This window comes from Natator depressus, chromosome 1 (assembly GCF_965152275.1).
Source record: "Natator depressus isolate rNatDep1 chromosome 1, rNatDep2.hap1, whole genome shotgun sequence".
NCBI classification, from domain to species: Eukaryota; Metazoa; Chordata; order Testudines; family Cheloniidae; genus Natator; species Natator depressus.
The window spans coordinates 216,546,610-216,570,615 of record NC_134234.1 but is presented as its reverse complement, the minus strand read 5'-3'; the positions used below and the strand labels follow the sequence as shown (position 1 = coordinate 216,570,615).

The 24,006-nt window shown below is 45.6% G+C and overlaps 1 protein-coding gene across 2 annotated transcripts in view; it reads right to left on the bottom strand.

Moving 5' to 3' along the window:
* The window catches only part of PRMT8 (protein arginine methyltransferase 8), a 102,164-nt gene that overhangs the window by 51,906 nt on the left and 26,252 nt on the right, over positions 1–24,006 (bottom strand). The window lies entirely within an intron of this gene.

Sequence of the window (24,006 nt, the reverse complement as noted above, 5' to 3'; positions counted from 1 at the left end):
GAAGATGACCTACAACCAGGTTTTCCAGTGTTTGGGGTGTAAGTTTAAAGGAAAGGGTGACACAAGTTGGTCCTGTCACTTCTTTGGCACATTACTAAAGAAAACACTAGGTGAGATATATTGAACCTAATACACATGCTCAAGGTCATACCGATCTCCAGATTTGGGGTTGGCAAGGAATTTCCCCCCAGCTCAGATTGGCAGTGACCTTTGGGGTTTATTTTTCCTTCCCTCTGCAACACTGGGTGTGGATGTCCTGGTAGGATCATCTGGGTATATCTCACCTAATCAATTCCTTACAATTGCAAAGGCCTTGAGCATTGGTGTCACCTTGGTCTCCCCTGTTCTCTCTGTCTGTGGCACACAACAGTTTAATTTCCTGAGGATTGAAATGCTTTAGTCTAACTAAAATCTTTGGGATCACTATAGAGGTGTGCTGGGATAAACAAACCCTACATGGGACAATATGGGGTTAATGAGGTAATGTGGGCTTAGGTGGCTCTGCTCCTTTGTACCTCTGAGAAATGTTAGACTTGGAGAGAGGAGCTTCAGAGGAAGAGTCCCTGCTAGTTGATGACAGACCAGTAAGGAGAGCAGGCCCTCAGTGCTCAGCTCCTGAAGAGAGGGCTGACCAAAAGCAGGAGCTCCCCACCCAAAAGTATGCTTTCCTTCATGGGCCCTTCCTGAGGAAAGGGATCGCCGGATGCTGACACACCTTGAGAGGGAAACATTCCCCACTTTTACCTGTGAACTCAGTTTATTTATGTTAAGTCTCCTTGTTCTTGTTAGTTGACTACCCCGGAAGGGGCAAGACTGTAAAGTGACCTGGCTGGAGGGCCAAGTCACAGGAAGAGGCAGATATCTGCAGGCCCAGAGCGTTGGTTGACAGGTAGTACACGAGAAGAGAGCTGCTATGCCATGCCTGCCCATAAGGAGGTGCTAGCAGTGAGTCAACCCTTTCACAGGGGAAACTGGGTGAAACTTAATGGCCTGTAATATGCAGGAGGTCAGACTACATGATCTACATGACCTTCTCATAAACAAACTAGGGAAATACAACCTAGATAGAGCTACTATAAGGTAGCATAACCAGTTGGAAACACATTCCCAGAGAGTAGTTATCAGTGGTTCACAGTCAAACTTGAAACGTATATCAAGTGGGGTCCTGCAAGGATCAGTTCCGGGTCAAGTTCTGTTCAATATTTTCATCAATGATTTAGATAATGGCATAGAGAGTACACTTATAAAGTTTGCGGACGATACCAAGCTGCAAGGGGTTGCAAGTGCTTTTTGGGATAGGATTAAAATTCAAAATGATCTGGACAAACTGGAGATATGATCTGAAGTAAATAGGATGAAATTCAATAATGACAAATGCAAAGTACTCCACTTAGGAAGGAACAATCAGTTGCACACATACAAAATGGAAATTACTGCCTAGGAAGAAGTACTGCAGAAAGGAATCTGGGAGGTCATAGTGGATCACAAGATAAATATGAGTCAACAGTGTAACGCTGTTACAAAAAAAACCCCATCATTCTGGGATGTATTAGCAGGGTGTTGTAAACAAGACATGAGAAGTAATTCTTCCACTCTACACTGCACTGATTAGGCCTCAGCTGGAGTACTGTGTCCAGTTCTGGGTGCCACATTTCAGGAAAGATGTGGACAAATTGGAGAAAGTCCAGAGAAGAGCAACAAAAATTATTAAAGATCTAGAAAACGTTACCTATGAGGGAAGATTGAAAAAATAGGGTTTGTTTAGTCTAGAGAAGAGAAGACATGATAAGAGTTTTCAAGTACATAAAAGGTTGTTACAAGAAGGAGGAGAAAAACTGTTCTCGTTAACCGAGGACAAGAAGCAATGGGCTTAAATTGCAGCAAGGGAGGTTTAGGCTGGACATTAGGAAAAACTTCCTGTCAGGGTGGTTAAGCACTGGAATAAATTGCCCAGGGAAGTGGTGAAATCTTCGTAATTGGAGATTTTTAAGAGCAGGTTAGACAAACACCTGTCAGGGATGGTCCAGATAATACTTAGTCCTGCCATGAGTGCAGGGGACTGGACTAGATGACCTCTTGAGGTCCCTTCCAGTCCTGTGATTCTATAATTCTGTCTATGGTCCCCTCTGGCCTTAAATTCTATGAAACTAACATGTCCTTTTCCTTCAGTGGTCTCCAGTAGCATGGAGCCTTATGCCTGCACAGAGTCCCTTTGAAGCCATCAGGATTCCTCATGGGCCTATGGCTCCATGTTAGATCTTGTTGCATGAGTGGGGCCTTACTGAGTATACAAAGGACTTTGGCTGAGATTTTCAAAGCCACCTGTAGCATGTGGATGTCCAATTCACATTAATTTTCATTCATTAATTTGAATGAGACTTGGGCATTCAAATACCTGAGGCAGCTTTGAAAATCTCAGCTTTTTCATGCATCACCATCTGACTCTGCAGCGAGGCAAGAAGGATTTGGGGGATGGGAAACATGCAAAACTCTTTTAATTACTTTCCATTTTTACGAGACTGAAGAAAATTGAGGTGTGTCAAGAAAAAGAAAATTAATTTTCAAGGTTACGCAAGTCCTGCTCTTCCTTGACATTACCATGGAGATAGGGTCTTGGATACTAAGATTCAAATCTTGAACAGAAGACTGATAAAACCGATGCTCAAACTGCAATTTTCTTCCCTGTCAAGCTCTGTGTTATTTATGAATACAAGTAATATATTTCCGTGGGTACTAAGCAGGCTAGAGATATTTTATATTCAAAAAATCCTACACCATCATTAAGAGAGAATCAAACTGCGAATGGAGTTAGAGTTTGATTTGTAAAAATTCAGACCATTCAAAATTCTGTGTCAAATATTTCTGTGGGTTCTGAATTTCAATGAGCCAGATTCTCTCCTGTGTCAGGACCACTGGAACAAAGCAGCCCCAGAAGGATCTCCCCAGCATGGTGGGGATTATCACTTGGCTTAGCACACAGTCACCATAGCAGATCCTGCAATGCAGCTCTCCCTGCAGTGGGGAAAGGGGTCGTGACTAGGGGTGGATGGCAAAGCTGGGGGCTCCCATGATGGCCTCTTGGGACCTCATTAGCAGATGGCACAAGTTATGGCAACCTTTAGCTTCTCTGATTTATGTACTGTGAGGACCAGACTGGTCCCAGGTTTAGGGGAGTGCAAACCCCTCCTGAGTTTTGTTGAGTGCTCCTTGGCCTGAGCAGAGTACCTCAGCCATTGTCTATACACATGGAATTTTTGTGTCAGGGATTTATTTCAGTATTTGAAGTGCTCAGGTACTACAGTAATGTGTGGTATGAAAATCTAGATAGGTTATAGATATGGAATCTAATCTAGACAGACAGACAACATTCCTTGGATATGATTATTTAAATGTGCCACCTATTAGGCAAAGTTTGTTTGTTTTTTCAAAAAACAGGGCCTTGAAAATCTTGACCCAAGTGTTTCTTGTCTTCTCTCTGTTGGATTCTTCTTATTGTGTTTAATTTGTAGCCTTGGTTTTTGTGTTCTCAAAACTAGGACTTAAGGGCCTAACCCTCAGCTATAAATCCATTAATTCTTCCAGTTTACACCAGTTGGAGTTCTGGCCCCATAAGTTTATGTAAGTTTTGTGAAAAATGCAGATCTACCCAGTATAAGGCTGTCATAAATATAAAGGGAAGGGTAAACACCTTTAAATCCCTCCTGGCCAGAAGAAAAACCCTTTCACCTGTAAAGGGTTAAGAAGCTAAAGATAACCTTGCTGGCACCTGACCAAAATGACCAATGGGGAGACAAGATACTTTCAAAGCTGGGGTGGGGGAGGAAACAAAGGGTTCTCTCTGTCTGTGTGTTGCTTTTGCCAGGACCAGAGCAGGAATGCAGGTCAGAACTCCTGTAAAGGGCTAATAAGCAATCTAGTTAGATATGCATTAGATTCTGTTTTGTTTTAATGGCTGATAAAATAAGTTGTGCTGAATGGAATGTATATTCCTGTTTTTGTGTCTTTTTGTAACTTACGGTTTTGCCTAGAGGGATTCTCTATGTTTTGAATCTGATTACCCTGTAAGGTATTTACCATCCTGATTTTACAGAGGTGATTCTTTTACTTTTTCTTCAATTAAAATTCTTTTTTTAAGAACCTGATTGCTTTTTCATTGTTCTTAAGATCCAAGGGTTTGGGTCTGTGTTCACCTATGCAAATTGGTGAGGATTTTTATCAAGCCTTCCCCAGGAAAGGGGGTGTAGGGCTTGGGAGGATTTTGTGGGGAAAGACGTTTCCAAGAGGGCTATTTCCCTGTTATATATTTATTAGACGCTTGGTGGTGGCAGCAATAAAGTCTAGGGGCAAAAGGTAAAATAGTTTGTACCTTGGGGAAGTTTTAACCGAAGCTGGTAAAAATAAGCTTAGGAGGTTTTTCATGCAGGTCCCCACATCTGTACCCTAGAGTTCAGAGTTGGGAAGGAACCTTGACAAAGGCAATGCTAACAATTTCTCAGGAGTCAGACCGACCCAGTAGAATAGTTGGGGTACACAGCTGTGAATTACAGGTGCTTGGATGTAGCTTACTACTTTGCCGGACACTTAAGTCACACATTTACCTGACTTTTCTAGCTTGAATGCCAAACTGCCTGGAGAGTATGTTTGCACAACATCAGATGAATTTGTTATGGACAAAGATCCGCAATTTGTCAAAAAGCAGTCATGTCCTTTATGAACAACTGTAACTTTGACTACATTGTAACCATTTCACATTATCTCCAAGCTAATTGTAAGCCTGAGAGAGCTATGCAAACTGTGAAGCAGGGTCTGAAACAAGAGGATCAATTTTTAGCTTTCCTCAGTTATAGAATATAAATGCCACCAAGTATGGCCCAGGCCCAGCACAGCTGAATCTGGGAGGACAGCTGGACACACCAATTCCACCCTATGTGGCAAGATCCCAGACAAGCCAAAGAAAAAGATGCATATAAATTTCAATTTGATAAGAGCATGGCTGACATACTGGCATTTAAGGGGGGACTAAAATTAGACTTTGAGAAGGTATGGGCAGTGCCTACTATTGTGCAAGATGTGTAGGTCCTACACTGTCAGGACATGCACATTCCACCTTTACTACACAGGAACTAGAGACATGATTAGCGTACAAACTGCTTTGCAAAACTGTCCAGATCATCAGGAACAAACAAGGATTGATTCTTCCTCAAGTCTTATGATCAATACCTCCAGAAGAAGAGTGATCAGGAAACCTGAGCATTGTGGAGACCACAGGTCAGATTATGTCCACTGTCCAGCTCCTAAACATTTGCACAAGGGATGGAGAGGATATAAAGAGCCTCTCCCTGGAAATTAAACTTTCATTATTATTATGAAAGCATTCGGATGCACATCTTAGAAGTGAACAGCAAGTGATTCTAAGGCTATGTATGAAATAACCAGTAGGAGGTGACAGCAAATGAGATGATGTAACATTATAGGTATGCAGCAATTCCCCAAAAGGGACGATATTGTTGGTATCCACCCTACACATACCCACATCAAATACCATTTGAAAGCTTCTTTTATGTACGTTTAAAAGAGGTATGATGTGGAGCTGTCAAGTGGTGCTGTAAACTTCTCAGCAATGGGAAACAATGGTACCCAAAATGAGAGTGTCATGTTTTTGCACAGTTCCAGAAACACTGCAACATGAGTAAACAGTAAGAACTGTAGGTATAACTTAATTTCACCACCTTAATGTGGTCAAATCTACCAAACAACAATGAATTAAAAAATTTGTATTGGTTTTGTGTAGGCAAGTATTTTTTTCTCTCAGAAATGATGGCGCTATTTAGCACATGGCAAAAATGGCCAATTTTAACATTTTGTAAGACACTAACATGAACTGTTTCATATTGCATATTCTTAATTGTCAAATATCTCACGAGTGATTATACTAGTTTTCTAGCATTTTAATTGAAATTTGCTGACCACATCAGTCTCACACTGAAGGCTGTGCACTAGTAGCAGTAGATTGCGTGTCCATAGTTTGTACTGCATGGTGGGTAAATACTCCTAATGTAACACTCCTCCATTTCTAAGTTTTCGTACATGCAATGTAGCATCTAGTCTGCCTGGTAGAAGGTTTTAATTTGTAATTGTGTAACCATGCGGTCCTAGCCTTTGAAATATTCTAGAAACTAGCTTTTGAATTCAGTCACACTTATGCACGGGTCCGTATTTAGTGTTAGAGATAACACTATTGTGACTATGCAAAAGCTATGAGAGAAAGATGTGGCCTAACAAGAAGTAGTGAAGACAGTTCACAAACAAGTCCTTGCCTCTGCATTCTAGAGAGCTGAAGAGCATGTTACAGCTCTTACCAGCCATGTCATCAACAATACGACAAAGCCATTTGATCCTGAATCACATCATGAGATGCTTATCAACATATCTATTGGACTGCATGAAACATCATATGTACAAGAGTCACTACTGAAAATAGTGAAGAACGAACGGAGAGATTTGTGAAACAGGCACTTGATACTGATGGGACATGTAGCTTCATCAGTCCAATCAAGAAATCTGGCATCAGAACATTTGCTGACATGGCCAAGAAGACCAAATTTAAGTCTGACAAGGGAGAGACAATCAGAAGCTTTAAGTCCAGAAATTGTCCAGGGACTCACCCCCTAACCACTATGCGATGCTTCCAACAAGCACCAACCATCACAGGTAGGTTGAATTCAACCCAATAGTCAAAAAAAAATTCTTGTATTCATCCAGTTCTAGCTTTGACTTCTATCCTCCCTGCAGCACAAGACAGACATTGTGCTCAGAAAGTACATTAATTAGAAACTGATGCCAATCTGTTGGATTTGAAGCCCTGTGAACCTCAATGGGGATGAGCTTTGCCTGACTGTACGGAGTATGTAATGGGCTAGTTAAGGTCCCAGTCCTGCTCCCATTGAGTTCATATGGTGTTTTGCCATTGTTCTGTTCAGCAGAAGCAGGCTCTCTGATTATGTTGCCCTCTAGTGGACTGGCAGCTAACAATTTATTCTTAAACTCAAGTACACAGGCCTGAGTTGTAGGAGTCAGTAATCCTGAAATTAATCTCTGACAACCACACTCTCTCTCTCTCTCTCTCTCTCTCTCTCTGTGTACATACACACACACACACTGCAGCATATGTATTTGTTACTTTCTGATGATCACATGATGCAGGAGTCTGAATACAGAGAGAAGAAGAATGAAATAAATGCATGTTATAAAAGTTGTGAAGGAGTCCAGTTACATTTGTGTAGTGCTGGATACTATGATGCTTTGTTTCAATTGTCCAGTTTGCTCAGGAATGGATGCTGTAGATATGTGTCAATCAGCGTACCTGGGTTTTCCTGATTTGGGAACACCATCCATCCCTCTGAGTAGCATGTAGCCTCCTGCCTATAAAAGAGTCAGTGGGAGGGTGGGAGGTGGTAAACAGGTTCTGTACAGGCACAGTCATGGTAACAAACCAGAGAGCTGTAAATAAACTTGGCTTGCTTAAAAGTGGACACCAGAGCTGGGGATATTTTGTAGATGGGAGCTAGCTGCCTGGTTGCTTGACAGCCTTGCAATGAGCACATGGTTTCCAGTGCTGGAAAACTCACCCTAAAGCAGGACTGGCATTTTCGCTGTACAATAGCACAAAAGAGAACCCATGCATAGGCGCCGACTCCGTGGGTGCTCCGGGGCTGGAGCACCCATGGGGAAAAATTAGTGGGTGCTCTGCACCCACAGGCTCCCCCCACCCTGCCTCCACCTCCTCCCTTGAGCACGCCGCGTCCTCGCTTCTCCACCTACCTCCCAGCGCTTGCCGCCACAAAACAGCTGTTTTGCAGTGTAACAAGCTCCAGGAGGGAGGGGGGAGGAGCGGGAAGACGGCGCACTCAGGGGAAGAGGTGGGGCCGGGGCAGGGATTTGGGGAAAGAGTTGGAATAGGGGCAGGGAGGGGGTGGAGTTGGGGCAGGGACTTTGGGGAAGGGGTTGAAATGGGGAGGTGGCAGGGCAGGGGTGGAGTCGGGGCGGGGCAGAGGGGGGTCGAGCACCCACCAGCGCCAGTAGAAGTTGGCACCTATGAACCCATGTTGTGTTTTTTTTTCCTGGAGAAATGCATTGGGGCTAGAGGTGAATGGTTAGGAATGCCAACTTTTTAATCGCAGAAAACCAAACATCCTTGCCCTGCCCCAAGGCCCCACCCTCCGCTCACTCCATTCCCCCCACCCTCGTTCACTCACTGATTTTCACCAGGCTGGGGCAGGGGGTTGGGGTGTGGGAGGGGATGCGGGCTCCAGCTGGGGGTGCAGGCTCTGCGGTGGGTCTGGGGATAAGGGGTTTGGGGTGCAGGAGGTGACTCCAGGCTGGGGCCGAGGGGTTCGGAGTGGGGGAGGGGGCTCCGGGCTGGGGTAGAGGGTTGGGGTGTGGAAGGGGGCATGGGCTCTGGGCTGGGCGTGCGGGCTCCTGAGTGGGGTCTGAAATTAGGAGTTCAGGATGTGGGAGGGGGCTCTGGGATGGGGCAAGAGGTTGGGATGCAGGAGGAGGCGTGCAGTCTCCAAGAGGGAGTTTGGGTGCAGAAGGGGGCTCAGGGCAGGGGGTTGGGGTACGGGAGGAGGTATAGGGTGCAGGCTCTGAGCGGTGCTTACCTCAGGCACTCCCAGAAGCAGCCAGTATGTCCCTGCGGCCCTAGACTCAGGGGTGGCCAGGTGGCTTTGTGCGCTGCCCCTGTGAACAGGCACCACCCCCACAGCTCCCATTGGCTGGGAACCGTGGCCAATGGGAGCTGCGGAGCTGGGGCTCAGAGCAGAGGCAGCACGCGGAGCCCCCGTGGCCGTCCCTCCACCTAGGAGCAGGAGGTGCCGGCCGCTTCTGGGAACCTGCCAGCCCTGCTGCACCAGCAGCACTGTCAACCAGACTTTTAACAGCCCGGTCAGCAGTGCTGATCGGAGCCACTAGGGTCCTTTTCGACCGGGTGTTCCGGTAGAAAACCGGACACCTGGCAACCCTATGTATGGCAACTGAAGTGAACTACTGTCTGCTTTTGTTAAAAAGAGAGGCCCAGGGAGCACTCTCCATATTTATCCTAAGAAGCTATTAACATTAATTGCACAGTTACCGCCACCCCCCACCCATTTTCTGCAAGGTGGCAGAGGCTGCGACAGGTTGTGCCTCCTGGTCTCAGACAGGGTTATGGTGATGTGCAACATGTCCTAGCCCCCTCTTCCATCCTAGCGGTGCTGTCCCCTTCTTAAGGCTGCTCTAACAGCAACCCTGATGCAAAAACAACCACACACACAAAACAGAAACCTCCCATCTTTCGAGTTTCTCCTTCAGACAAAGGCGGGCAAGAGTTTGGTGTGATTCCCATTCTTTTTAATTAACTTGTGAGAAACTGAGAGATTACAGTGATGAGGGTCATATAAGTACCTAGATAAATTGATCAATCATCCAGGGAACAACTTCCGTTCTCCTTTGTTCCCTTCCCCAAAATGTGAGGGGGCTACAGTGAACCACCAGGCAAGCCATGCTGTGTGCATTTTACATGAATAAACTTCCCCCCCGAAACATCTGGTGCTAAGGGGTTTTGACAAGGCCAGAAATCCCAGAATGGCCAGTGTCGTGGCATTTCATCCAGATCAGGTAGTAAAGAAGTAATCAAGGCAAAAATGTTAGGCGGCAAATGGCCTGGACCTCTGACAGGGTATTAGAGTTCATCTTGGTTTGAGAGGAGAGGTTAGAGTTAGGTTGGGGTATTTTATTTATATATTTTTGCCTGTCCTTAGAACGTGAGAAAGAAGGAAAGACAATAGCCCAGTTTTCCTCATGAATCTAGGCTACAGCCTCTGGGAAATAAAGAGCATTTCCAAGTTTAACATCGTTTTAGTTCACATTTGCGTTTCAGAGACCAGCTTAAGGGGAGGAATGTCTCTGCTTTATTAAAATGCATCAGGTGTTCCTGCTGATTTTTCAAATGTTGGTCACGGTCTCAGGGAGTCTAAAAATAAACCATATCAATTGCTTTCCCAGGCATTCGCTGCAGAGTCACCTCTAAATCTGGTACAGACCATTGTTAGTGTTAAATGTATATTACTTGCACTGATATTGACTTTTTAATGTCCCATCTGGCCTGATTCCTGCTGATCTTTCAAGGGCAAGTGCTCGTATACCACCCAGCAATTACACCATGTTATCCCATACTGTACAGGGACCAAACCCACCCCACTGCTCCAAGCTCATGTAGCCAGGCATGGCACAGGGCTTATGGAGGTATAATACTCTCAGACAAGGGTGGTGTTTTGAACGGTGGGAATTAATCTTCCCTCCCTCAGCCCATGGAACATAGAATCATAGAACTGGAAGGGACCTCAAGAGGTCATCTACTCCAGTCCCCGACACTCAGGGCAGGACTAATTATCTAGACCATTCCTGACAGGTGTTTGTCTAACCTGCTCTTAAAAATCTCCAATGATGGAGATTCCACAACCTCCTTAGGCAATTTATTCCAGTGCTTAACTACCCTGACAGTTAGGAAGTTTTTCCTAATGTCAGATGTAAACATCCCTTGCTGCAGTTTAAGCTCGTTGCTTCTCGTCCTATCCTCAGAGGTTAAGAAAAACAAGGAGGAGGGAGAAAAATTGTAACAACCTTCTACATACTTGAAAACAGCTATGTCCCCTCTCAGTCTTCTCTTTTCCAGACTAAACAAACCCAATTTTTTTCAATCTTCCCTCATAAATCATGTTTTCTAGACCTTTAATCAATTTGGTTGCTCTTCTCTGGACTTTCTCTGATTTGTCCACATCTTTCCTGAAATGTGGCTCCCAGAACTGGACACAATACTCCAGTTGAGGCCTAATCAAAGTGGAGTAGAGCAGAAGAATTACTTCTCATGTCTTGCTTACAACACTCCTGCTAACACATCCCAGAATGATGTTCGCTTTTTTTGCAACAGCATTACACTGTTGACTCATATTTAGCCTATGGTCCACTATGACCACCAGATCCCTTTCTGCAGTACTCCTTCCTAGGCAGTCATTTCCCATTTTGTATGTGTGCAACTGATTGTTCCTTCCTAAATGGAGTACTTTGCATTGGTCCTTATTGAATTTCATCCTATTTACTTCAGACCATTTCTCTAGTTTGTCCAGATCATTTTGAATTTTAATCCTATCCTCCAAAGCGCTTGCAAGCCCTCCCAGCTTGGTATCACCAACAAACTTTATAAGTGTACTCTGTATGCCATTATCTAAATCATTGATGAAGATATTGAACAGAACTGGACCCAGAAGTGATCCATGCGGGACCACACTTGATATACATTTCAAGTTTGACTGTGAACCACTGATAACTGCTCTCTGGGAATGGTTTTCCGACCAGTTTTGCACCTACCTTATAGTAGCTCCATCTAGGTTGCATTTCCCTAGTTTGTTTATGAGAAGGATCAAGTCAGTATCAAAGCTTTACTAAAGTCAAGATATACCATGTCTTCCGCTTCCCCCCATTCACAAGGCTTGTTACCCTGTCAAAGGAAGCTATCAGGTTGATTTGAAATGATTTGTTTTTTACAAATCCATGCTGTTACTTATCACCTTATTATCTTCTAGATGTTTGCAAATTAATTGCTTAATTATTTGCTCCATTATCTTTCCGGGTACAGAAGTTAAGCTGACTGGTCTGTAATTTCCTGGGTTGTCCTTATTTCCCTTTTTATAGATGGGCACTATATTTGCCCTTTTCCAGTCTTCTGGAATCTCTCCCATCTTCCATGACTTCTCAAAGATAATCACTAATGGCTCAGATATCTCCTCAGTCAGCTCCTTGAGTATTCTAGGGTGCATTTGATCAGGCCCTGGTGAATTGAAGACATCTAACTTATCTAAGTAATTTTTAACTTGTTCTTTTCCTATTTTAGCCTCTTCTGATCCTACCTCATTTTCACTGGCATTCACTAAATTAGACGTCCAATCACCACCAACCTTCTTGGTGAAAACAGAAACAAAGAAGTCATTAAGCACCTCTGCCAATTCCACATTTTCTGTTATTATTCTCCCCCCCCCCCCATTGAGTAATGGGCCTACCCTGTCCTTGGTCTTCCTCTTGCTTCTAATGTATCTGTAGAATGTTTTCTTGTTACCCTTTATGTCTCTGGCTAGTTTGATCTCATTTTGTGCCTTGGCCTTTCTAATTTTGCCCCTACATACTTCTGTTATTTGTTTATATTCATCCTTTGTAATTTGACCTAGTTTCCACTTTTTGTAGGACTCTTTTTTGATTTTTAGATCATTGGAGATCTGCTGGTTAAAACAGGATGGTCTCAGCAAAGCTGTAATATCAGCAAAGCTAGTTTTCAGTGGCTGCTGCAGGAATCCATTTCCATTGCTTTACTCCTGCTTTGCTGGGGGCACTTGTTCGAAGTTGATCCACCAGCCCCCAGCCCCACTCCTGCCTGCCCCTTTGAGCCCCGCAGCATGCGGGATTGGGGGGAAGCCCTGAAGAACTCGATTCTGCGGTATGGACCTATTTGTTTCAGGGCAGCAGCACAGCAATGCTTTCACAGCGCTCAGACACCTTAATGGTGAATATGGAGGGAGCTGGATTTGGCCCTAAGGCCTTTAGACCAGTTTATTGCAGCCACTGGTATAGCTATTAATCCTGACACTTCATGTGCTTTGTGACTGATGCCCTCAGTTGCCCCCTTTCCCTTGGGGCTGGATTGGCACCTAGCAGTCACCTTGGGTAGGAAGGGATGTGTAATTGTACTTCCGCAGGAGCAGAACAGGGACCGAATTATGCATCCGATGAAGTGAGCTGTAGCTCACGAAAGCTTATGCTCAAATAAATTGGTTAGTCTCTAAGGTGCCACAAGTACTCCTTTTCTTTTTGCGAATACAGACTAACACGGCTGTTACTCTGAAACCTGATTCAGAGTCATGATCCAGTCCCTGCTTCCCCTTCCTCCAGGAGGAAGTAAGTATCTCCAGCTGTCTTCCTGATGCCTCGTACTTCTGCGCCAGTTCAGCAAGTTGGAGGGAGGAGCCAATCCTCTGACCCTTCTGCTTCTGCCTGACCACTTCCCATCCATGTGCCCAGGACAGCCCCTCATTGGCTGCTCTGCCCACCACAATGCAGGTAGCCTGCAGAGGAGAGTAAAAAGTACTCCTCTGGGCAGGCATGTAAGCTGGCTTACTATTGGACCTGTGTGCCAACTCTTGGTGCCCTGCTGCTGTCCCCTTGCCATTCAATGGAGTGTTCTCTAATGTATAAAGGGAGCTTGGGCTGCCCCAAACCCATTTCACAATTGACAGACCAGCCCAGACTCCACCAAGGGTTAAGCTTATATACACAGGTAGTTAGCAGGAAATTACTCGTACCAACAAGGTCTTGCCGCAGTAAGTTATACAGTTATCTGCAAAGTTTGGGAGCCCTCTGAACTAGAGACTGCTGAAGTCTTTTGTCATTTTGGGCTATAGCTGCATGAATAACCCAGATAATTCAAAAAGAAAAGGAGGACTTGTGGCACCTTAGAGACTAACAAATTTATTTGAGCATAAGCTTTCGTGGGCTACAGCTCACTTCATCGGATGCATAGAATGGAACATATAGTAAGAAGAGAGAGAGAGAGAGATATACATATGGCAACTTCCACCTTCTCTGTATGTGTGTGTGTATATATATATATATATCTTCTTACTATATGTTCCATTCTATGCATTCGATGAAGTGAGCTGTAGCCCACGAAAGCTTATGCTCTAATAAATGTGTTAGTCTCTAAGGTGCCACAAGTCCTCCTGTTCTTTTTGCGAATACAGACTAACACGGCTGCTACTCTGAAACCAGAAAATTCAGTGCTCAGGGCTTCAGGCACATGACTCTCATTTAAGCTAACAGGTCACCATTGTGTGTAGGGCTTGGGAAGCCACTTTGGTAGGGAATTCAGCTCTTTCTGAAGGAAATTAGAATTAAGGATGAGGTCATCCCAGAATCATAACACAAAGATAAAAAGCTTTCTAGTTGTATTAGCATTTGTTTTCACCTTGTAATACACAACAAGCCAGAGATGACAAGTTGCTGTGCTATGGAGTCTAGCAAGTACAGATATTAATGGGACTGACACTTTTTATTCCCCTTCAGGTGAAGGGAGACTTTCACTTGTGAAATTTCCTTCCAGCGCCTCACCTCACCCAGCACAGATGGCTGCAGAAGTGGCAGCAGAGGTCATCAGCATCTCTACTAACACCACAGTTGAACACTGTGAGGAACAATGCTGAACTGTGCTACATAAAAAGTTATGAGGCTATATATGAAAAACAAACTCAGGGAAATATAACAGAGGAATTGAAATATTAATTTAGATCCTGTTTAATAGCTTTCTTATTCATTACTGTTATCGTTGATGATGATGATGTCCTGAGGTGCCAGCTAAGATCAAGGCCCCACTGTGCTAGGTACTGTACAAACATATAGTAAGAGATAAGCCCTGTTCTGAAAAGCTTACCCTCGAAATAGATGAGACAGAGAAAGGGTGGGAAGGGAAACACTAAGGGCTTGCCTCTTATTTATGCTAAGGCCACTTTACCTGACAGGATTAAGGTGCCTTAAATTGGCAATAAAGCATATTTACATTTACTTTAAGGCCCCTTTGCACTACCAGAGTGATGTAAAGTGGCCTTAGTGTAAATGAAAATCAGGTTCTAATATTTAAAGTAACTACTTACTAATTATTAGTAAAAGATAAGCAGAGTAGTCTGGCAGTACACGTTGTTTTCTTACATAAGCAGTAAGGGTCTGATCCATTGCGAAACAAAGTCAGTGGAAGTCTTTCCATTCACTTTAATAGCAGATAGATCAAACTCTTAAAGAGAAGGCATCACATGCAGAAGATAAAATAATATAGCAGAGCTGAGACAGTGAAGGATGGGTAAATACACATACTATACTCGTATTTATTTTTAACTAGTTCATCCCACTTCATTACGATTTATACCTTACAGGTCTATTGCAAACACTAGCTGTTCTTACAAATTTAAAAATACAAAAGAAAAATCACTAAGGCCTGATTCAGCAAAGCATTTGAGCATGTGTTTTCGTGTTAAGCCTGCTTACACATTCCTTGACTTCAGTGGGATTTAAGCATGTGCTTAACATAAGTGCTTTGCAGAGTGGGAGCCTGTATCATCTAGGCTGTGGCAGACCAGACAATGGTGGTAAGTAGTGGGAAATGAATTCCAGAGCTGAGGAGCTCTTCCTTCATATTATTCATTGCTTAATCCAATACAGGCAACAATGTCATTCCATTTCTCTTAATACTTTTATTCTTGTCAATCACTTTTCTATTTTTTTCCATTTTCAAATGAATTTTGCTGCTTATGAAAGATGTCAGCCTGACAGCCCAGGAGGATAAAGTCCTCAGTTTATCCATTGAACTGGTATAGCACAAGCAGTACCATCCCACCCCACCAGAGTACCTCAATCCTGACCTGAAGGAGAACTCCTTGGAGAGAGAGGAGAAGTCAGACTCACATTCACTCCTTAGCTTATGCTCAGACAACAAAGGTACCAATTTGGTATCAGCTGTCTTGATGGCAAGTGTAATATCAAGGGCCCAGTTCTATGACCCTCACTCAAGGGTAGTGTTTACTTATTCCAATAGTCTCATTTATTTTAATGTTATTACTGAATGAGCAAGGAAAATGTGCTTGAGTGAGGGATGCAGAGCTGGGGTTTCATTATATTTCTTATAAGAACTAAAAGTTATTAGGCCATAGAAGAAATATATTGCTAAACCCAGACTAGACATTGTCACAGGTCTGGTCGGGTACCCCCTTCCAGGCACCCACCAGGCTGCTGTGAAGGGAATCTTAGTCTGGAGTGTTTTAAGCCTCTGGAGGCTGAATGAAGTCCAGCCACTGACCCAATCTTGGGGTCCCTAGGCACACTCTCAGGGTACAGAATTTATATTCTGAGAGTTGGAACCTGCCGACCAGCTGCCCAGCTTCTGAGCACAATGATGACATTCAGACTTTCCCATTGCTTAAACACACCCACTCCCGGAACTCCACCCTAGCAGTGTGATTCTTCAGGTTTACCTTTTCACTCTCTCTGGAGGCACACAGTAGTTATGAAGCATTTAATAAAGACACTTTGCACAAGTCTAACACATTATTGCCCCCTTTTCACTTAATCATCTAAAGCACAAACGTATACAGATCATATGGAATCTAACCAACATGCTAAATGCAATGCTCCTCACTAGCTCACCTTTCTCTTAGGAGTTTCTGGGGGCCGTCTGTGCCCAGGAAAGCAGTCAGGGTTTCCCTGCCTCATGCAGGCTGTTACATGCTGGGTGGCTTCTCCTTCATGGAGTCTCCTTCCCCAGTTTCTTGCCCAATGCGTCCTCTTCCTGTCTGGCCCCTTCTGTTCCTGTGTGTTTCCTTATTTAAACTTCTGCCTGGCCACTTGGCCTCTTTTGTTCTGTTCCTGGTAAATTTCCATGGCTCATAGCTTCCACCCCCAACACCCAGAAAGATAAAACTGGTTTTCCAAGGACGCAGCTATTCTTTATGTAAGCGGGGGAATAGTCCCGCTATTGTGGGGAACTTTCCTGGCTTCTGCACTATCCCGGTGAAGTAAGCTAGCGAAAGGATCTGAGTCCTCGCTCCCACTTCCTTTACCCAGTGGCCTCCCTGCCCTTGAGGACTCCCCTTCCACTCTCCTGCCAGGCAGAGTCCTCGTAACCCCAACAAGGCTGGGCCCAGGATTCCTGGAGGGCTTGACCCCCAACCCCGCTGTGGTCACCTAGGACAGGGGCTAGGGTGTCCCCACTCCGGGGTACTCTCTCTGCACTGGGCACTTCTCTGACCCACTGACCATTACATACAATTTAAAGCAAATGCAAGTTATTTAATCAACAATTAATTTTAAAAAGAATAAGGAAAAATGGGAAAGGTGAAAGGAAACACATCACCCCGCTCTGTGGCAGGGAACATCACAAACAGTGTCTCTGGAATGTCAAGGCAGTTCACAGTCTGTTCCTTGTAAGTCCCAGGCCTTCTTCTCAGGCCCTGGCTGTGCTGCAGGGATGCTGTGGGTTGGACACTTGCTCTGGTGGTGGCCACACGCTCTAAGGCTCTAAGTGGTAGGACCCTTCTTCCCAGTGTCGCCCCCGCCCTGTCGGGGTTACGATCCAAGCCTGGCCTGCAGAGCCCCTTGGCTGAGGCGTCTCCCTGTGCTGGGCCCGCTGCCCAGGGTCCCCCTCGCTCTCCCCAGCTGCTCACCACACCCAGCTCCGGACTGCTCCAGCCCCAGCTGCACCACTCCGTCTCTGCTGCTCTGCCTCCAGCTCCCTGGGCTGCTTCTTTGGCCCCTCTGGCTCTGGTTGCTGCAGCTCTGCTCCCAGGACAGGTCTGCTCTGCAGGCTGCTTCTGTGACTCTGCTCCCAGCACTGACCTGCTTCCTAGGCTGCTTTTCTGGCCCCTCTGGCTCTATGGTTGCTGCAGCTCTGCTCCCGGGCAAGTCTGCTCTCTCTGTGCTGTGCCTCCGGCTTTGGGGCTGCAGCTCTGCTCCCAGGACAGGGTCTGCTCTCTCTGGATCTGGCACAGCTCTGCTCCCCAACTCAGCTTGCACCCCTGCTTTCTCTTTAGCTTGGCCCCACTCTGTCTGACCCAAGCAATTCCAGCTCACACGGAGGACAGGACATCTCTGGCCTCCTGACTCCCTGATTAGCCTGCCCGCCCTGTCATTCAGGCTGACCTGGAGCATTGGCCTCTCCCCATTGTTCCTGGGGATTGTCAGTCTCAGGGTCCTGATTCCCCTTCGACCCTTCCCCTTTGAGTACTGGGAGCTAGCAACTAAAACACCCCCACTGAATGTTAGTAAGGGGGCAACAGTCCCCTCACATTTAGATTTCAGAGTGGTAGCTGCGTTAGTCCGTATCAGCAAAAACAACAAGGAGTCCTTGTGGCATCTTAGAGACTAACAAATTTATTTGGGCATAAGCTTTCATGGGCTACAAAAGCTTATGCCCAAATAAATTTGTCAGTCTCTAAGATGTCACAAGGACTCCTCGTTGTTTCTACTCTTTAGAGTGACTGTTGTTGGTCAAAGCATGGTTGTTTAAAGTTAACAACCTTCCCATGGTATCAGTTCTAGGAAGAGGTGACACAACCATACTAGCCAATGGAGGACAGACATACCGAGAAGTATTCATGATACAGCAGATTTTCATAACAACATTGTTAGTCTATAGGGCTGTTTGTTAGCCTGAGACAGAATTTTGGGTTTGATTTTTGATACGTTTATATCCTTACTAATATGTGTAAACAAAGAACAAAGACACTGTGTGTTGCATTTCCCACACCCAGATGGGGCTTTTAGTACAATGAGAAAAGATAAGGCTTAGAGCTAAAGTGTTACTGGGTATGGTGGGAGTATAATATACGAGCGCACATTTGAAGACTGCCTCGACTCCTGTCTCAAGGCAAGGTCAAGCACCAGTCGGGAGGGGCAAGATGGGATGGGGGGAAGGTATAAGAAACACTAAAAGGCTAACAAAATGCCTATCCCTGTTCGTACCACAACCTCACTCCTTACCCCTCCCATGGGATACAAAAAAGATGGTATGAAGCCCCCAGACTCACAACCCCCCAAAACGGAACATGACCATAAATTGTAAGGGGTGGGACCGGGGATGTGCACTACAGGTATATTTGGGCCTGCTAAAAAGGAGGTGGGAATGGGAATACTTGGAAAAAGGCTCTGTGGTGTCAGAGCTTTGGATATGCTTGCTTGAAACTATCCCCAATAAACATCACATTGCCTGCACTTTGGACTTCCAGTCTTCTGCTTTCTGTCTGCATGACAAGAACCAGCAGAAGGGGTGAAGGGAAAGCCCCTAACAAACATTTCATAGTAACTCCATAATATCCGCCAGAATTGATAAGCTGTACAGAAAGATTCCCAGATTGTCACAAACACATTTTGTCTCCTTAAGGTCCAGAGTAAGAGCCCTACAGCAGAGCACATTGTCTCTTAGTACTGAGTAAATCCAGCACTACTAAGAACAACGGAATTCTGTTATGAAAATCACATTGGAGCGACCCTAACTAATGATCACTATGTACAGATCTATAAAACAGCGAGGTTCCCAAACCAGATGTACAGAAGTCTCCATCTAAGGAGAACTCAATGAGTTTATACTAAGGCGGGCCAGCCAGGCTGTAACTGTCTGCCCACAAGCAGTTAAACACTTTACCTGCAAGCAAGAACTACTCAGACAAATAAAACAATTCTTCCTTGCATTTGAAAACTACAAAGAAAATATTTTCAGTTTGTTCCTACACTGCTCCCTGGAGGAAATGGCAACGAGTGCCCTAGGGATTTCTGGCTAGGTTGAGCTATGGGATGTAAGTTTTTCCAGAGGAGGTTGCTTCGTCTGCTGAGCTGTTGTGATGCCTCTGAGAGTACTGAGCTCTCCATGTCTTGTACATTTGCCCCCATCTGTGATCGGTCTATTTGTGAAAGGGGAGCCCGAAAATCTGCTTCATTTTTAATGTGATTTGTGGATACAATCTTCCAGGCACTTAGCAAGGCTTTTATGCATTGACCCCTGAAAGTCATTTTGCATCTGATACCCCAGCCACACTCTTCCCATGCCATTGAGATTCAGACATCTCAGAATGATAGCTGTAGGAGCTAGGACGTATTTATTCCCTGTAGGCCTGTATCTAGCTTTACGACTGGGAGGGAAACTCTCCACTATCTCAATTACCTATCATACTTCCCAGAAATGCTTTCATTTTGTTTCAGATTTAGATTCTGATGTAGATTACCCACACTCGAAGAGACTGAGGAAAGCATGGATTTCCCCACTCTGATTTTTCAACCTATTTAGGCCAGATGAGAATGGGAAGGAGAGGAGAGTGGAGGATTGACAGTTCTTGAGCTGTGGCCTAGGAGGAACTCAGCATACTGATTTATACAGTTCACTGAAGCTTCAGAAATTTCAGATCACAGACACTGACTACAAGCCCCACACTTGTCAATTTAGTCTGAAGAAAAAATAATCAGCTCCCATATTCAGAGCAAAGGCACTGAGACTGAAGACACCTGCCCTGTCCCTATAGGACTGTGGCTCTCCAAGTCAAAACATATTACTTATTCATGCAGAGACTGCATGTAGTCTAGTGGTTAGAGCAAGAGTCAGGACTCCTGTGTTTTAATTTTGGCTCACTGTGTGTCCTTGAGGAAGTCACCCAGACAGTGCTGTTCAGTTTATTCATAACTGATCTGGAAAAGGGGTAAACAGTGAGGTGGCAAAGTTTGCAGATGATACAAAATTACTCAAGATAGTTAAGCCCAAAGCAGACTGCGAAAAATTACAAAGGGATCTCACAAAACTGGGTGTATGGGCAAGAAAATGGCAGATGACATTCAGTATTGATAAATGTAAAGTTATGCATCTTTGAAAACATAATCCCAAGTATACATACAAAATGAAGGGGTCTAAATTAGCTGTTACCACTCCAGAAAGAGATCTTGGAGTTACTGTGGCTAGTTCTCTGAAAACATCCACTCAATGTGCAGCATCAGTCAAAAAAGATAACAGAATGTTAGGAACCATTAGGAAAGAGAGATAATAAAACAGAAAATATCATAATGCCATTATATAAATCCATGGTACACCCACACCTTGAATACTGCATGCAGTTCTGGTCACGCCATCCCAGAAAAGATATATTAGAATTGGAAAAGGTATAGAATCATAGAAGATTAGGGCTGGAAGAGACCTCAAGAGGTCATCTACAGAGAAGGGCGACTAAAATGATTAGTGGGCTGGAACAGCTTCCATATGAGGAGAGATTAAAAAGACTGGGATTTTTCAGTTTGGTAAAGAGACAACTAAGAGGAGATACGATAGAGGTTTATAAAATCATGAATAGTGTGGAGAAAGTGAATAAGGAGGTGTTATTTACCCCTTCACATAACAGAAGAACGAGGGGGTCACATGATGAAATTAATAGACAGCCTATCTAAGACAAATAAAAGGAAGTACTTCTTCACCCAAAGTACCTGTGGAACTCATTGCCAGGGGATGTTATGAAGATCAAAACTATAACTGGGTTCAAAAAAGAGTGAGAAGTTCATGGAGGATAGGCCAAGATGGTCAAGGAAGAAACCCAAGCACTGGGTGTCCCTAAGCCTCTGACTGCCAGAAGCGGGGACTGTATGACAGTGAATGGATCATTCGATAATTTCCCTGTTCTGTTCATTCCCTCTGAAGCAGGGGAGGGCAAACATTTTGGCCCAAGGGCCACATCTAGCTATGAAAATTGTATGGCAGGCCATGAATGCTCACAAAATTGGGGTTGGGGTACAGGAGGGGGTGAGAGCTCTAGCTGAGGGTGTGGGCTCCCGTGTGGGGCCAGAAATGAGTTCAGGGTGCAGGAGGGGGCTCCGGGCTGGGGCAGAAGTTTGGGGTGTGGGGGCGGGAGTGAGGTCTCTGACTGGAGGTGTGGGCTCTGGAGTTGGGCTGGGGATAAGGGGTTTGGGGTGTAGGAGGGAGCTCCAGGCTGGGGCCGAGGGGTTCAGAGGGTGGGAGGAGGATCAGGGCTGGGGCATGGGGTTGGGGCATGGGAGGGGTTCAGGGGTGCAGGCTCCAGGAGGCGCTTACCTCAAGCAGCTCCCGGAAGCAGCAGCATGTCCCCTCTCTGGCTCCTACGCAGTGGCATGGCCAGATGGCTCTGCGTGCTACCCTGTCCACAGGTGCCACCCTTGCAGCTGCCATTGGCCACAGTTCCTGGCCAATGGGAGCTGTGGGGGTGGCACTTGGGGCAGGGACAGTGTGCAAAGCCCCCTGGCTGCCCCTACATGTAGGAGCCGGAGCGGGGACATGCTGCTGCTTCCAGGAGCTGTGCGGAGCTGCAGTACACACATGCAGAGCTGCCCCCGAACTCACTTCCTGGCTGGAGCGCAGGAGCAGGTCAAGCACCAGACCTCGCTCCCCAGCGGGAGCTCGAGGGCTGGATTAAATTGGCTGGCAGGCCAGATGTGGCCTGCGGGCCATAGTTTGCCCACTCCTGCTCTGAAGCATCTGGCATTGGGCACTGTTGGAAGACAGGATACTGAGCTAGATGGACCATTGGTCTGACCCAATATGGCCGTTCTTATGTTCATCTATCAATGTGGGTCTACAAGCCCTGTAAACTCTCTGTGCTTCAACTTGTCCATCTGTACTGGCTAGAACAATACCTGCATCATGGGGTGCTACCAAATTTAATTCATTAAAGTTTGCAAAAGGCCAGAGTGTAACAGACCCCTCTGGGGAGAGTGAGGAGGAGGGATCATGTGTAAGGAGCTCCCCCATCTTGTGCCCATTTGAGGGTCGGTTACAGGTACAGTCCCTTAAGCTGAGGGAAGGAGAGGGACTTCTGTGGCTCAAAAGGGGCAGGACAGTGGCTGGCCATACCAGGAGGACAGTGCAGCCTGTGTAGTCCCCTGGATACTGGGAGGTTTGAGAAGAAATTATCCCTCCTTGAGGGACAATCCCTCCCTGAGTTCCTCATGGGGCAATGCAGCTCCACACCGCTCCCTGCTTGAGCCAGTGCCCAAAAAGCAGTTTGGTCCCAGATGTTTTAAGATCCACAGATAAATAATTGCAAGTATTACAGCATGAACCTCTAGTCCTGTTGAGGGTCATCTGTTGCTATTTACCACTGTACTGTCTCCACCGTGAGCTTCGTTGCCTTCACTTTCTTGCTGTTCTTCTTCTTCTAGACAGGACTGGCTGTTTTGCCTCAGAAAGCATTTTCCTTGATGCTGACTCATTAGGCAACATATGTTACTGCATGCTGACAGAGTGTACACTTGGCTGGGGCTGAATGGGAACTCCTGGCCTGATTTATGGAGGCAATGTAGAACTCTATGTCCACGGTGAAAACAGCAATCTGTGACTGTCCTGATGGGACAGCAGTGTGTTTTATTGCATCTTTCCGCTGAAGTTAAATGGGGAATAACCAAACAGCCGCTGAAGAAGCAATTACTATGCCATAAACCTAGGTAAGTCATGAAATATGTGCTATTCTGAGATCATGCACTTAGGCACATGAAGTTAACTGCAGCTGAGAAGCTACCTCTTGATGCACCTTTGATCATCAGCGTGAGAGAGACCACAGATGGTTTGTGGGACAGCTGAAGATTTAAGGTGGCTGGTTCTTGTTTTATCAGAACTGGTTCACCCGAGTCCTGCTTCTAATAAGAAACTAAAGCATCAAGCATATACTACAAGAGGGGGATGATCATTTGAATCAGTTGCTGCAGCAGAAAGATAGTTAAAATGATTACGCTGATGAATGGGCTCAGGAGGCTGTCTTGTAGCTTTCAGCCACACCACTGTGTCGGAGGTGGCGAAGGAGCTGCAGCAAGCAACCCAGATGAAACAAAGGGAGGCAGTGGCCCCAGGGAAGGAACAATGCCTCCTGCAGCTCCCAAGCAGGGGGAGTAAGTCTGCTGCTACAGCCTTTCAGGGTCCTGCATACCTACACCCCCAGTCACCTCTGTTTGTCATTGTGGGATATGTGAGTCCATAGTCCTGATTCCTCCCACTTGTTTGTAGTGGCATGGGTCCTGCATAGCCCACTCTCAAGCACTGATCCCTCTAAGCTGTGCGCGTGTGCGCGCGCACGGATCCTAAACCCCACGCACACGGTGAAACACTGCCCGCACAAAAATTTGCACAGAAGCTCAACAATTTGCACAGAAGAAATTTTTTGCACACACAGCCTGTCAAAAATTAGAGGGAACATTGCTCTCAAGACTGCACGGACGGCAACTTTGGCTATGTCTACACAGGGATAAAAAACCCGTGGCTAGCCTAAGTTAGCTGACTCAGGCTTGCAAGGCTTGGGCTCCAGGGTGGTGAAATTGCTGTGTAGGCATTTGTGCTCAGGCTGGAGCCCCAGCTGTGTGACCCAGACTGAGCCCAAACATCTACACAGC